Here is a 14,162-nt window from a genome sequence, read left to right as displayed (position 1 = left end):
AAACTTAGGTTGTTAACCCTCCAGAAGAGAAGCTTATTGATATTACCATACAATCTAGGCTGTTCAGCTTAATCTCACTATCTGTATGAATAGCAAATATCTTAGCCATAATATGGAACAGGTATTTTTCATAAAGTATTGATATGTTGAACTTTAAGTCCCTATAGAATATGATCAAAAATATTCAAAAAATTAGAATGTTTAAAATAGGCATAAAGAATTATATAATTCTCATGTTTACGCATAAGTCCAGAAATCTAACTGTATATAATCTTGTATCAAGACAGCCACCCCACATTACTTTTCCTGTCTCCTACCTTCATTGACCACACCTTTCATTTTGAACAATCACCTATGCAAGAGACAGCATGGCAGCAACTGGCATGTCATTACAAGCAGCCCATAATCAGAAGACCAAAATGGCAGGCACTGCAAGCATGAACCTACTATTATAAATTGCCATATTCAGTGTGGTTGCTTAGTTCACAGGTGTCTGTATATATAGTTAGTCTGGGTGAGAATCATTCTAATTAACTGCTTAGATTCAAAAATCTTCTGAAGATTCTCAGGATCATTGCCTTACCCATCTTGTACATATAAGTGTATGGCTGCTACTGTCGTATTTCCTAGCTCATCTCCTTGCTCTCTTTTCTTTGTCTAGTCCTCAAACTCTTACTTTCCTTTTTGTATTTCACCTTTCTATTGCTATTTCTTCTTTTGAGATCTTATATTAGGGAAACTATATGATATTTGCACATGTATGTTTGGTTTATTTCACTTATGAGTGTATCTTCACATGGCATCCACTTCAATGTAAAGGCTTCGAGTTTATCTTTCTTTATAGCTGAGTGATACTCCATTGTATAAAAATACCACATCTTTTTCATCCATTCCTCAGGTGATGGACATCTTGGTTGTTTCCAATATTTGGCTACCACAAATTGTGCTGCTATAAACACAGGCACACATATATCACTATGATATGATGTTTCCAGATCCTCCAGGAAGATTCCCAGTAAAGGAATAGCTGGATTAAATGGGATTTCCAGTCCAAGTTTTCTAATGAGTCTCCACACTTTTTTACATAATGATTGCACCAGTCTACATTCCCACCAGCAGTGGAACCGGGTTCCTACTTCACTACAGCCTCTCCAACATTTGTTGTTGATTGATTTCTTTATGATAGCATTCTTTCTGGGGTGAGATGATATCTCAATGTTATTTTAATTTGCATTTCACACATGGCTAGTGATGTGGAGCATTTTTTCATATATTTAATCACTTCTTTACTTTCTTCTGCTGAGAAGTGTGTGTTCATCTCAGATGCCCATTTTGAACTGGGTCTTTAAATTATTTGGCCACAGTTTATTTTATTCTTTATAGATTATAGAGAGCAGATCTTGTCTGAGTACTTATTTGTCATGATTACTTCCAAATTTGTAGGTTGCCTTTTCACTTTATTGGTAATTTCTTTTGACGTGAAAAAACTTCTCAGTAAGAGCAGATCCCAGTTGTTAAGTCTTTCAACTGTTACCCATGCGATTTGATTTCTGTCCATGAACTCTTTGCCTACCCCTATGTCTTCAAGAGTTCCTCCTACTTTCTCTTCCACAAGATTTAGTGTCTCTGTTTTAATGTTTAGATCTTTAATCCATTTTAACTTTAGCTTAGTGCATGGTGATAGATCTGTGTCAAGTTTGAGTTTTCAGCACGTAGAGAGCCAGTTTTTCCAGCACCATTTGTTAAAGAGGCTATCTTTCTTCCAGTGAGTATGTTTCACTCCTTTGTCAAAGATAAAGTGGCTGAGTCTGTTTGTAGGGGCTTCAGCATCTTGTAATCCATTCCTTTGATCCTCAGGTCTATTTTTTTGCCAGTACCATGCTGATTTATCACAGTAGCCTTGTAGTATAATTTCAAGTCAGGAATTGTAATGCTTCCATCCTTGTTTTTATTGCCCAGCATTGCCTTTGCTATTCTAGGTCTTTTCTGGTTCCAAATACATTTTAGGAATGATTTCTCTAGCTCTGTGTGGTATGTTGGTGGTAGTCTGATAGGGATTGCATCAAATCTATACAGCAATTTTGGGAGTATGGCCATCTTCACAATGTTGGTTCTTCCTATCCAGGAGCATGGAATATCTTTTTATTTTCTGAAATCCTCTGTGATCTCATTTTTAAGAGTATTGTAATTTTCCTTGAAAAGATCTTTGACTTCTTTAGTTAGGTTAATTCCAAGGTATTTCATTTTCCTTGGTTCTATTGTAAAAGGTATTGTTCCTATAATTTCCCTCTCAGTGTGTTTGTTGTCTGTGTAGAAGAATGCTACTGACTTTTGGGTATTGACTTTATAACCTGTATGCTACTGAATTTCTGTATTAATTCTAGTAGCTTGTTGGTGGAGTTTTCTGGGTCTTCCAACTAAAGTATCATGTCATCTGTAAATAATGATAATTTAACTTCTTCTTTTCCTATTCTTATTCCTTTTATTTCTTTCTCTTGTCTAATAGCTGTAGCTAATGATTCCAGAACAATATTGAATAGGAGCGGTGATGGAGGACATCCTTGTCTTGTACCAGATCTAAGAGTAAAAGATTTCAATTTTCCCCATTTAGAATTATGTTGGCCAGTGGATTTTCATTAATGGCTTTTACCAGATTGAAGTATAGGTGATCTAATCCAATTTTCTGTAGGACTTTGAACATGAATGAGTGTTGGACTTTGTCAAAAGCCTTTTCTGCATCAATTGAGATCATCATATTGTTTTTAGCTTTCAATCTGTTGATATCGTGTATCACATTTATAGATTTTCAAATATAGAAACATCCTTGCATCCCTGGGATGAATCCAACCTGGTCATGTTGTATAATTTTCTTGATGATTTACTGTATTCTATTTGCTAGTATTTTATTGAGGATTTTGGCATCTATGTTCATGAGGGAGATCAGCCTGTAGTTCTCTTTCTTAGCTGCATTTTTCCCTTGTTTGGGTATCAGTCTAATATTTGCCTCCAGGAATGATTTTGGGTGAATTGCTTCCTTTTCAATATCATTGAAGAGTTTGAAGAGTATAGGGACAGCATCTTTTGTAAATTTCTTGTAGAATTCAGCTGTGTATCCATCCGGGCCTGGAATTATCTTTGCCGGTAGGTTCTTTATTACATTTCATATTTCATTTGCTGTTTTTGGGCTACTGAGAGTGGTTATATCTTGTCGATTCAGCTTTGGTAATTTGTACCTTTCTAGGAATCTTTCCATTTCTTCTGTGTCTTCTATTCTGTGAGAGTAATGATTCTCAAAGTAGCTATTGATAATCTTCTGAATTTCCACTGGGTCTGTGGTAATAACCCACTTTTCATTCCTTATTTCTTGTATTTGAATTTTTTCTTTCCTCTTTTTGATGAGGTTAGCTAGGAGCTTCTCGATTTTATTTAATCTTTCAAAGCACCAACTTTTTGTTTCGTTTTTTCTTTGAACTGTTTTCTTCTTCTCAACTGCATTAATTTCTGCTCTAATCTTTATGATTTCTTTCCATCTTTGGGCTCTAGGTTTGGTTTGCTCTTCCTAGTTGTTGAAGGTGCAGCATTTGGGTGTTTATTTTTTCCTATTCTGTTTTCCTAATGTGTGATTTCGTGGCTATGAATTTCCCTCTGAGAACTGCTTTCATCGTATCCCATAAATTCCGATAATTTGTGCTTGAATTTTCATTGAATTGTAGGTATTGTTGACTTTTTTATTTAATTTCACTTGTTATCCATTGGTTGATGAGCAGGGTGTCATTTAATTTCCATGTATTCAGGGTTTTTTTCTGTTTTTTTGTCATTTATTTCCAGTTTCATTGCACTGTGGTCAGATAATATGCATGGGATAATTTCTGTTTTCTTGCATATTACTTAAGCTTGACCTATGGACCAGTATATGGTCTGTTTTAGAAAATGACCTATGTGCAGCTGAGAAAAATGTGTACTCAGTTGTGTTTCGGTGGAGCACTCTGTATATGTCCACCGTGACCATTTTTTCCAAGCTCTGGCTCAGTTCTGTTATTTCTTTGCTAATTTTTTGTCTGGTTGACCTATCTTTTTCAGATAGGGGAGTGTTAAGGTCTCCTGTTAAGATTGTGGTATTGGATATTAGATTTTTCATGTCCATTAAGCTTTGCTCTGTATAGTTGGATGCTCCCGTGTTTGGTGCATACATATTTATGAGTGTTACCTCTTTCTCTTGAATTTTTCTCCTAACCAGTATGTATTGGCCTTCTTTATTTTGCTTGATCATTCTTGGTTTTCTTATTTGAGAAAATTCTGCTCTGAGTTCCTCTATGACCTTCTGCTGTTGCTTATTTACTATTGATGCTATTAATTCATACATTTGAGCTGAACTAGTGTTCTGGGTGGGCATTGGGTTTCCTCCATATGTTTCTAGATGGGTGGCTTTGTCCCCTACTCTCTCTGCAGGGATTACAGCGGAAGGGTTTCATCCCAGGCATGTAGTCCAGGCCTTAGCTGAATCTGGAGGAGACAAGGTGGCATAGGGAGCAGAGGAAGCTCTCCCACACACTCACTAGGCTTGGGCTAGGGCTGGATCTGGGGGTCCCAAAAGGGGGCAGAAATTCTTACTGGGCTGGTGAGGTGAGAGGGTACTGCGCAGTGGTGCAAGGGATCCAAGTGAGTGGAAGAGGGTCTCATCCATGCTGTGCCTGGACTGGGACTGCCAGATCCTGCCAGCACAGGGTAGCAGGAAGCTCTCCCACACACTCACTGGGGCCCGTACTAGGACTGGATCAAAAAAATTTTTGAAAGTCAAATAGATTTACTTCTACGAAATGACCAAAACCAAGGATTCTACATCTTGAGATACTTTTCTCCAAAAGTATTTATAAAGACATTACTTTAAACTGTGAGCCAAGATTCAGGCCATAGTTTAGATGATTTTTCTGCACCAGGAGTTTACTTCCTTTCCTATTACTTGCCAGCCTTAATACTGCTATCACCTCTAACTGGGTAGTTAGGGTGCATTACCTGCTATTGTTTCTTTTTCTTAAGTTTTTCTTAACTTTAGAGAAAGAAATTGGAATGAGACAGTTTCTTTTTTCTTTTTTTTTATTTTAGGGTAGGGTCTATAGGGTGTTCAGGCTGTTACTACTAGATCGGACTCATAGTGCTCCACCTGGTTCCAGCTTCCCAAGAGCTTGGATTACAGGTATGTGCCATCACATCCAGTCTCAATCACCGTCTCAGCATGACTCAGGGCCGAGGCTGATATGGCAGGCCTGGGATTGAACCCCCAGCCCCTGCGCCTGCTTGCAGGTGCTTTAATCTCCTGAGCTATTTGCCCAGCCCTGAGACAGTTTCAAAACAGGTTGGTAGGACAGTTACAACAATTAATACATTGCATATTGTTGTCCTCTTAGAAGTGATTCAGAATACAAGATGCAGACATGATCTCTTGTCTAAACAATAGTAGTATAAATCTTTCTTCTCATTGAACTAAAAGAAAGTAGCCGTATATCTATCCTAACTATTTTGTATATATGTATAATTTTTCACTACAAAATGGTCCTTTATTTATATTCCCCTTTTTTGTTTTGTATTGTCAGAGATGAGTGTTCTGTTGCTGTTAGAGAAGATGTATTTGGAGATGTCTTTAAAGGATCTTTTCTTACTTGATGTCAGTTCAAATACAGTAGGTACTTGAACTCAGCAAAATAACTCAGTATAGTCCAATAGTCCGTAAAAGTAGTGGGTTATCAGCAGAACTGGCAATTGTCAGAAGTTGTTGACTTGGGCCTTTTACAGCTCAGCATAATAATATGGCATTACTTTTTATACCTCATGGTTATACTTTTCTGCTGGAGAGTTAAGACCAGTTAAAGGAAGTTAAAAGAAGATCTATAAAACTAAAAATGTAACTTTTATATCTGACAAGGCCAGTGAAATCCTCTCAAGATTTATCCTGAATATGTAGAGCACCTTGTAGATCCTTTGTCAGTGTCAGCCATGTGGATGAGTCACAGCCATTGCTTGACCAATTTGCTCTCTGTGAGAGCCTGAGAGAATGTTTTCTCTCCATGTGACTCTCATTAGGCCCACTATGCATCCTCAATCACCATAATCTACTTGAAAAGAAAATTTGAGACATCACTGTGTTACAGGATATTACAGTACAGGTTCTCTTATATCCTGAGTCCTCACTGACCTTGAAGGGCTAGGGCCAAAATATTGGCGATCCTTGTAGCCCCTCTTTTTCTCTGACTTTTGGCCTGCAAACTTTAGTTGTTAAACATCCAGAAGAGAAGCTTAATAATATTATTACCTTATAACAGAGGCAGTTGAGCTTAGCATCACTATATGCCTGAGTATCAAATGCCTTAGACATAACATGCAAGTGGTATTTTCCAACAACCATGGATATTCTGAACTTTAAATCCTGGTTCCAGATCTACCAAGATTGAACTCGTCCATATGTGCCTGGCTTGGGTCTGGCTGCTGTGCTCAGCTTCTTCCTGCTGCAGCCCTTGGAAGTAAACCCACTGTGACCCTCTGGCAAGACATTCTGGATTAGCTGGGTGGTTCTGGCCCCTACCCTCTCTGCAGGGACTTCAGTTGCAGAGTTTCACACCAGGCGTGTCTGATGGTAGAGATTCCTGAGAGTGTATAGATGGTCCCTCACACACAGACACCTGGCCTGGGTTTGGGCTGGAGAGGATCCAGAGAGCTCAGTGGAAGGTCTCACACACATGCCAGGCTGGGCTTGGGCTGGAGTGGTCTGGTGAGCATGGTGGATGTTCTCACACATACTCTGTCACCAGTTGATTTAAACACAAAACTGCCAGTGTGAAAGATGACAAGGAAGACTGTATTCAAGGGGAAAACGTTTGGCACAGTCAGAGGCAAGGAACACAGCTATAGGGCTGCCCTGAGGACTGAGCAGAGCTTTGGCACAGCCTCCTCTTTGATCCAGGCACCATGGGATTCTGGGGTCTGTGCAGCTACATGGGAGGGGGTGATGTTTGTAGGGAGCAGAGCAATGAGTGCATACACTGAGTTGGAGACTGAGCTCCCCTGTACGCAGTATGGATGGGTGGGTACTCGCAGCTCAGAAACAGGGTGAAGCTCAGGGCATAAAAATTATTAAGAGAGATATCTGTGTTCATGGAGCACTCAGGTAAACCAGCCCCATAGGATCCCTGGCCTAGCTGGAGCAGCATGAGCAGAGCTCCCCTGGGGATGGAAAATGAAGAGCGACCCATCAGGCATTGATAGTGATCAGGGATGCCCATGGATGAACACACTGAGAGTGAGCTGTAGAAAAATGGGACCCTGCAGTCACAGAGTCAGAAAACCACACATCCCGGCCCAGTTGCAATGGAGCTCAGAGGGCTTTCCGTATTTGGTCAAGGGAGCATCTGTACCCTCACTGGAATCTGAAAGGTATAAAGTGGGGCTGCTCCCTTGTAAGAGCTCTGCCTAGAAGGAATGATCCCACTCTTGCTGAAGGCTGCAATGGGTACGGTTTTGCATGATGGATCATGGAGGGCATCCAGAAAAATTACCAGAACAGGAATTTGAAGAAATGAAGTGTTACTGTTTTCTATTGCTGTCCCTATTAATAAGTGTAACCCTAGATCAAAAGGTTTAGAGTATGCTGCAGACAGGGCCTGATACTTGGAACTGGAGTGTGTGGGAGGCTGAGGTAGGAGGATACTGAGTTTGAGTCCAGCCTGTACAACCTGGAGAATTCAAGTTCATTTCAGACAACACAGTAAGAGCCTATCTCAAACTTAAAAGTCAGAATGAAAGAGGGCTTTCAGCCTACTGGGTGCAGGATGGAGCTTGCAGCCTTCTAAAGTCTCAGAAGGAAAATACCAGTCTCTGCTGTATCTAGGCAATGGAGGCAATGGGATCAAAGGGCCGCCTGTGTAGGGAAGCATGCTCTGGGCTCACCTGCCCCATTACATGGTTTGTGTTGTACTTGTAAAGATCACAGCATTCAGGGGTCTCCACAAAGCCCACTACCCTGGCTCAGCAGGCCCAGCCTTCTTTCAGTGGCTGTGTCACCCAGTGGAGGCCACAGGAAGTGCTACTGGCAGTAACTGGCAGACTGCTTGACATAGCAGGTGTCAGGGACCCAGGATGAGAGCTGGTGCATCCCCAGCTGCATCGCCCAGCTGGCAATAATGTTCTTACTCATTCCTCCCTCACTGTTGCCCCAGCTGGTGTCACAGTGGCCAAAGACCTGGTCCACATGGGCCCTGCTGTGGCATGGGCTAATCACAAATGGCCGGCATGCTTTCCAACCTTTAGTGTCCCTGTACGCTCTTGCTGAGAGCAGCACCAACCATCCACCTTGCAGGAGCTATCAGAGTCTGCACTTAGTGTGAGGATGTGGGCTTCCTCTCTCTCCTTGAAGAGCCCACAGTCTTTCCCCAGAAGTGTCCCCCTTGCCATCACCTTGTCTTTCAGGGATGCACGGCTTTTGGAGCTAATCACACAAGCAGAGAGAAGAGAGACAATGCATGATGGAATTCTCTGTAAACGACACCAACACAGACAAGAGAGGCAATCTGAAGGCACCCAGTGTTATTTACAGACATGGTCTGTGCCATTTCTGATCATCTCAGGCTGGAGAGTGAATATGAAAACCTGGTGCTTCTCCACCTTTCTCTTGGGTGTGCGTGCCCAAGGCAGGCTGTCATTAACACTGTCGTAGGTCCTTCTGGCTCAGGGTCAGAATCTCTGGGGATTACAGTGTTCCCAGTGCTCTAGTAGCAGGGCAAGTCCCATCCTCATAACTCAGGTACATGGGACACCTCAGGTAGGAGGTAGTTAGGCCAAGGTATGAACACATTATAAGATGCAAATGCTCATAGGAAGTGTGGGGTGGGTTTGACTCCCTGCAAGCCTGCCCACGGGTGAGGCAGGCTCAGCGTGAGTTCTCCGCCTTTCCCATCCACTTCCAAAACAGTTTGCACGCCAACGCAACCCCTCCCTCAGTCATCGCTGCGATCCACGGAGTGCGGTCAGGAAGTGAAGGGCACTATATGCTCTCATGCTGTGCATATCCAGAATCAGGAACTTTTTTCTCTCAGCCCTGGGCTCCTTTTCCCGCCAGGGCCCATCCGGGTTGCTACACAGTAACCCGCCATGTGACAGCCTGCGTGTAAGCAGAGAGCCAATAGTAGAGGTCAGGAGAATTCCTGTGGATGCAAGACGGCCAAATAGGGTTCAGCATTGTTATAACCAATCATAACCCCTGGCTCTCCCCTCATACACGCCCCCGCCAGGCAGTTTCCAGAGACACCGTGCTTGCGCAAAATTTTATAAAGAGCAAGCGCCTGATTTTGGTACCAGGCAGCCATGGAAGGTAAGCGCGACCACCATAGTCTGCTGTCGTTGGGCTTGAAGCTCTGGCAACTGGAAGGTAGTGCATGTCCTGCACAGGGTGACCCCACAGCAGCTGAGGTTCTCCTCTTCAGTGAGGGAACTCCTGGCATCGGGGCAGACAGTCAGTCTGAGGACATCCCGCAGGAGGACAGCAGCAAAATCCTGAACATAAGGCTGAACGTGAGCGAGGGAACTGCCACTGACCACCGCGAGGAGGATCACGTTGACCAGGAACCTGAGCACGTGTCTCGGGCCCAGCTGGATCCTGCAGATCCCAGGGGCCGAAAGCAAGGCTGGCCCAGGCAGCGACCAACGCAGTTTAGCTTCGTACAGTCTCAGGTGCAGGAAATGGAAAGTGTTATCCAAGCAACTCAGTACCTGGATGTACTTAGGAGGTGAGCTTCTGCCCCGGGGTGCACACAGGCATTAGCAGGGTGTGGCCGTGTTTGCAAGCGGCTTTCTCGCTCTCCTGCATCCTGATTTCCCATCTTGACCAGAAATCACTCGGGGTCTTCGCCTGCTTGACTTTGCACTTGGTGGGATGGCTCTGTGTGTGGGGCAAACTCTGAACATTTCTGTGGTATTTTGGGAATCCAGTGCATGAATGCGTTGCTGTCTGCAGCTTGGTTCTGTTTGCCTTGTGGTGCCAGATGCACCCAGTAAACTTTGCTGCCAGAATTTGAAGGCAGGTGTCAGTGGCATTGTGTATTTTCATGTAAGAGCAGAGCTGTAAACAGTGCTACCAATGTTCACCAGGCTATCCGTCAGATCTCCAGAGCGGATGACATCTTACAAAATCAACCCCTCATGAAACACCTCCCATGTCCCTCAAGGCCTCAGTTCTCAGCACACAGGACTCCGTTTATACTCTGAGAGGGAAGTTTATGGGAAGCAGATCTAGGTGGCATGTTAGCCAGTTAGTGTTGTTGTGCCTGGCTTAGGGGCTTCAGGCATCCTCCCAGGGCATCCATGCTGCAGCAGGGGTCAGAAGTTCCTTACTTTTTAAGGACCATTGATTTTCCCTTGCACAGAGAGCCCTTGTGGCTCTTCCATCTGTGGAGAGGTTGCTGCTGTGAACATGCCTGACACATAGCTGGGAATATGCAGGGTTTCAGTGTGCAGGAGACATCCTCACAGGCAGCATCATTGGAACATAAAATGTCATGTTTATGCTTTGAGGCCCAGCAGACTGTTTTCAAGAGAGGCTCAGTAAATTGTCACTTTATGTCAGGGTGATCGATTGTTCCAGATTTTCCTTGTGCTCAGCAGGCTTGTTATTTCCCAGAGTGTCACAGGGGTTTAGACACGGGCATGCTTGATATCCCTGTCATCAGGATGTGCATTAGTGGGTGGTCGTCTGCAGTGTTTTCTCCAGCTTCCTGGTCAACTCTGTGCCTTCTTACAGAAATGTCTCACTGAGTCCTTTCTGCTGCCTAAGGCTGGCTGCAGAGCTCGGCTTACTGACTTCAGATAGGTGTTTCTATGTGGCTGTCACATGTACTTTGCAAATCTGTTCTCCCATTCTGTAGGTTTATTTTGACTGCCATGATTGGGTCTGCTGACTGACAGAGATGGGTCTGCTGACTGACAGAGATGTTTACATTTGACATGGGGCTTGCTTCTGTAATTCTTGAATTCATGGATTCTGTTTCAAATAAATTTCCTTGCATTCTGAGTCTGTAGCATCAGATGCATTTTGCTATAGGCTTTTGATCAAAAGAAAAGAGCATATAGGGAGTGGGAAAGGGGGGAGGAAGGAAGGGAACTGAGAAGTCTCCTAGGTAGTTATACTATGACTTTCTATCAGGTCGTTGGGAAGAACTTGTGTCAATGTCATTTGGAGATCTATTTTGGCCATATCTTGCAAGGTCAAAAAAAAAGATTGAAGATAAGAATAAGCAACGCAGTAACTATTGTTATTCTTCTATAAACTTCTTTAGAAATTTCTATTTAATTTTCTGTGGGGAGGAACGGGGATCAAACTCAGGACCTTGCACTTGCCAACAGGCCCTTATCCCTGTTTGGTAAAATAAAACAGTACTATTTTTATCACAGAATGCTGCATTCATTTTATGTTCTCAAAATAATGCATCCAAATACCTCCTCCATGTGAGCTTAGGTACTGGGCAGAGGTCAGACCGTGGCTGATGGGAGCCATATTCCTAGGGAAACAGAGAAGGATCCGTGGGCCCTGGGGCGCTGAGTGCAGGTCCCAGCCCTGCACAGAATGTGCATGTACTACTCCAGTCCTGGAGCTCTGCGTCCTCCATCCAGGTCACTCACCGTGGAGCATCTGCGGTTTTCTCTCCACAGATGGAAGCTTGCAAGAGACCTGAATGTGCCTGAGTCCAGAGTGCAGGTCAGTGAATCCCACACAAGCCAGAGGACAGTGCAGTTGCTCTCCATCCTGCCTCAGGGCAGCACTGGGTCCTGGCACTGTGGACCTGGTCTTGTTTCTTCTCCTTTCGTACTGTGACAAGAAGGATTGGCCTTAGGAAGAGAGAAAATTGAATGGATCTCAGTGGTCTTGTGGTGTCTTTTCATTTTGAGAGGCAACGTGCTTTCATGAGGGACAACAAAACCTCAACCACTACCTTATTATGTGTGAACAATGAAATATATATCCAGGATATGAAATGGAGAGATGTAATTATACACAGCCTTAGTGCATAGATGTGTGTATGGATATTCGTTATTTAATGACCTACCTGTTAAATGACTGCACTTGGGAATGAGGTGCTATTTTTGGACTTATGAAGTCTCTTCTTTCATTTTAATGTATTTTGTTGTTACAGGGTCTCCCTATGCAGCTCAGACTCACGGTGAGTTTCCTGTTTTCAGCCTCCCCAGAGGTGGGTTTACTAGTTTGCACCACTATGCCTAGACTCTGCTTCTGGCTCAGATTAACCCACGGGTGGGCCTGGCATGGCATGTGGTGCCAGGATGGAACCAAGGACCTTCCTTTGCCTAAGCAGGTGCTTTTGTCCCCTACGCTATCTCCCTGGCCTGAATTCTCTTCTTTTGGTACAGTTTTCAATATTTTGGTAACAGGTTTTCACATTTATTCTACCGTATGGTACCCCTGCACTGCAGACTGTTGTGTTTGCTGATTGTACTGTGCATTTCTGTAATGATGTGTTCCGCTATACATTAGTGCATGAACATTTTTATCAATTTTATTGAGAAACAAATATGTGCATACAATCAAAGGCTTCCCATTGGAGCTTCCTTTCCTCTGAAAATTTTACTGTACATGGGCTATCAAATTAGGCACTTAGCAACCAGTTCATTGAAAAACTTAGTCTCAGGAAAAGATCTCGGGTGTTAAATGAGCAATGTCTGCATGCCTTCATTCACTAAGTATGGATCCTCTCACTGGAGGTCTGGAGGACTTCAGGGTGCACTGCTGTGCGCATCCCGCTGGGGCTCAGGCTGACCATGAAAGTCTGCAAGTGGGTGCAGGGAAAAGCAAGGTTAAAAGACCATTCGCTTGTGGGAAATGATTTCCAACATGGCCTAAAGTTTTCGGTAATGATGCATGTCCTTTCTTTGGCTGTGTCATGTTCTCTTCTGGTTTTGTTTTTGATGCTGAGCCTAGAACCCAGGACCTCGCAGATCAGAGCCCAGGGCTCTGCCACTGAGTTCTTCCCCAGCCTAAATTCATAGATACTGGGAAAAGAGACTGAATGCTCAGAGGAAGACTCACCTGGCAAGGAGTGGATGCCTATTTCAGGCAAGGGTGATAAGGAATTCGGTGTGGAAGATTCTTTATCTGGCTTGCCCTTCTTTGTAATTACTTTAAGGGCAGGGAGAGCCTAGAAGCTCACAATCTAATTTCTCTGCATACAGTGCAATCTCCATGTGAAAAGTTTGGTCAAATAGACAGAATCTGAATGAATGGGACACTGGGTTGTAGGCTTTGGCAAGTGGCCTAAGGTGAGAAATAAGCAACTGTAGTGTGGTATGAATGTCCGCTAAGGGGAGCAGGGTGCAAATGATAGAGAAACACTGCAAGCATTCAAATGATGGCTTAAAGTTTCCCCATTGAATTCCTGTGTGCATGTTCTTTGAGAGTGCTCTAGCATGGATAGGTCTGCTTTTTTCATTATGGGGTACTGCATGCAGGTGGTGGAATTATAGGAGCAATTTGGTGAGGTTAGCCTTTATTTGGGGGACATTTGTGTCTGCCATAATTTGAAGCACATCCACCTAAGGCTGTGAAAGAGGAGGTGTTATTTTCTTTCTTAGAATTAGTTTCACTTTCTGGTGCACAGGACAGGACACCTGAGCAGGGTCATTAAGGGCGGTGGTCCTGCATGGAGGTCCACCAACAGCCTCTAAGGTATTTGAGACTGAGGAAACAGCTTCCCTCAAGAAATTTCAGTGTAAGCAGCATAGGTCCTTACGGGGTGGGTTTTCCTTTATGATAACACTTCTGTCTCCTAACGCTGTTTCATTTCCCCTCTGACCTCAGGTTTCATGTAGCAATCACAGAGCCAAGTAGACGGAAAATCACATGAAAGCAGTGCTCCGGATAGCACCACCTGACTCCCTGGGCCACATTCTCATGAATGCAAAAGCGGAGATGTCCTAGGACACTGTCTTTGTGAAGAAGCAGATTGTGGCTGGAATTTTGTGTTGCTGTGTATCCCAGGGCTAAGCATGTTTCTCCCCTGTGTAGTTACATCCGTAGTGCTGACATTTGCCATAAAGTGGGGATTTCTGAACTTGCTTGTTTTCCTTTTCTCTGTGGGATAATTTACACCTGGATAAAATATCATTTC

The 14,162-nt window shown here is 43.5% G+C and overlaps 1 long non-coding RNA gene across 1 annotated transcript in view; it reads left to right on the top strand.

Annotated features, from left to right (window-relative positions):
• Positions 1-9,711: 9,711 nt before the first annotated feature.
• Positions 9,712-14,162, top strand: part of LOC111814449 — a 21,324-nt gene continuing 16,873 nt past the window's right edge. The window contains exons 1-2 of the long non-coding RNA XR_002819436.1: positions 9,712-9,773; positions 11,692-11,737. This is a non-coding gene — a long non-coding RNA (uncharacterized LOC111814449). The remainder of the gene's footprint in view (positions 9,774-11,691; positions 11,738-14,162) is intronic.

This window comes from Octodon degus, unplaced genomic scaffold, assembly GCF_000260255.1.
Source record: "Octodon degus isolate 3935 unplaced genomic scaffold, OctDeg1.0 scaffold00319, whole genome shotgun sequence".
NCBI classification, from domain to species: Eukaryota; Metazoa; Chordata; class Mammalia; order Rodentia; family Octodontidae; genus Octodon; species Octodon degus.
The sequence above is the reverse complement of the archived record's forward strand: the minus strand, read 5'-3'. Positions and strand labels throughout refer to the sequence as shown.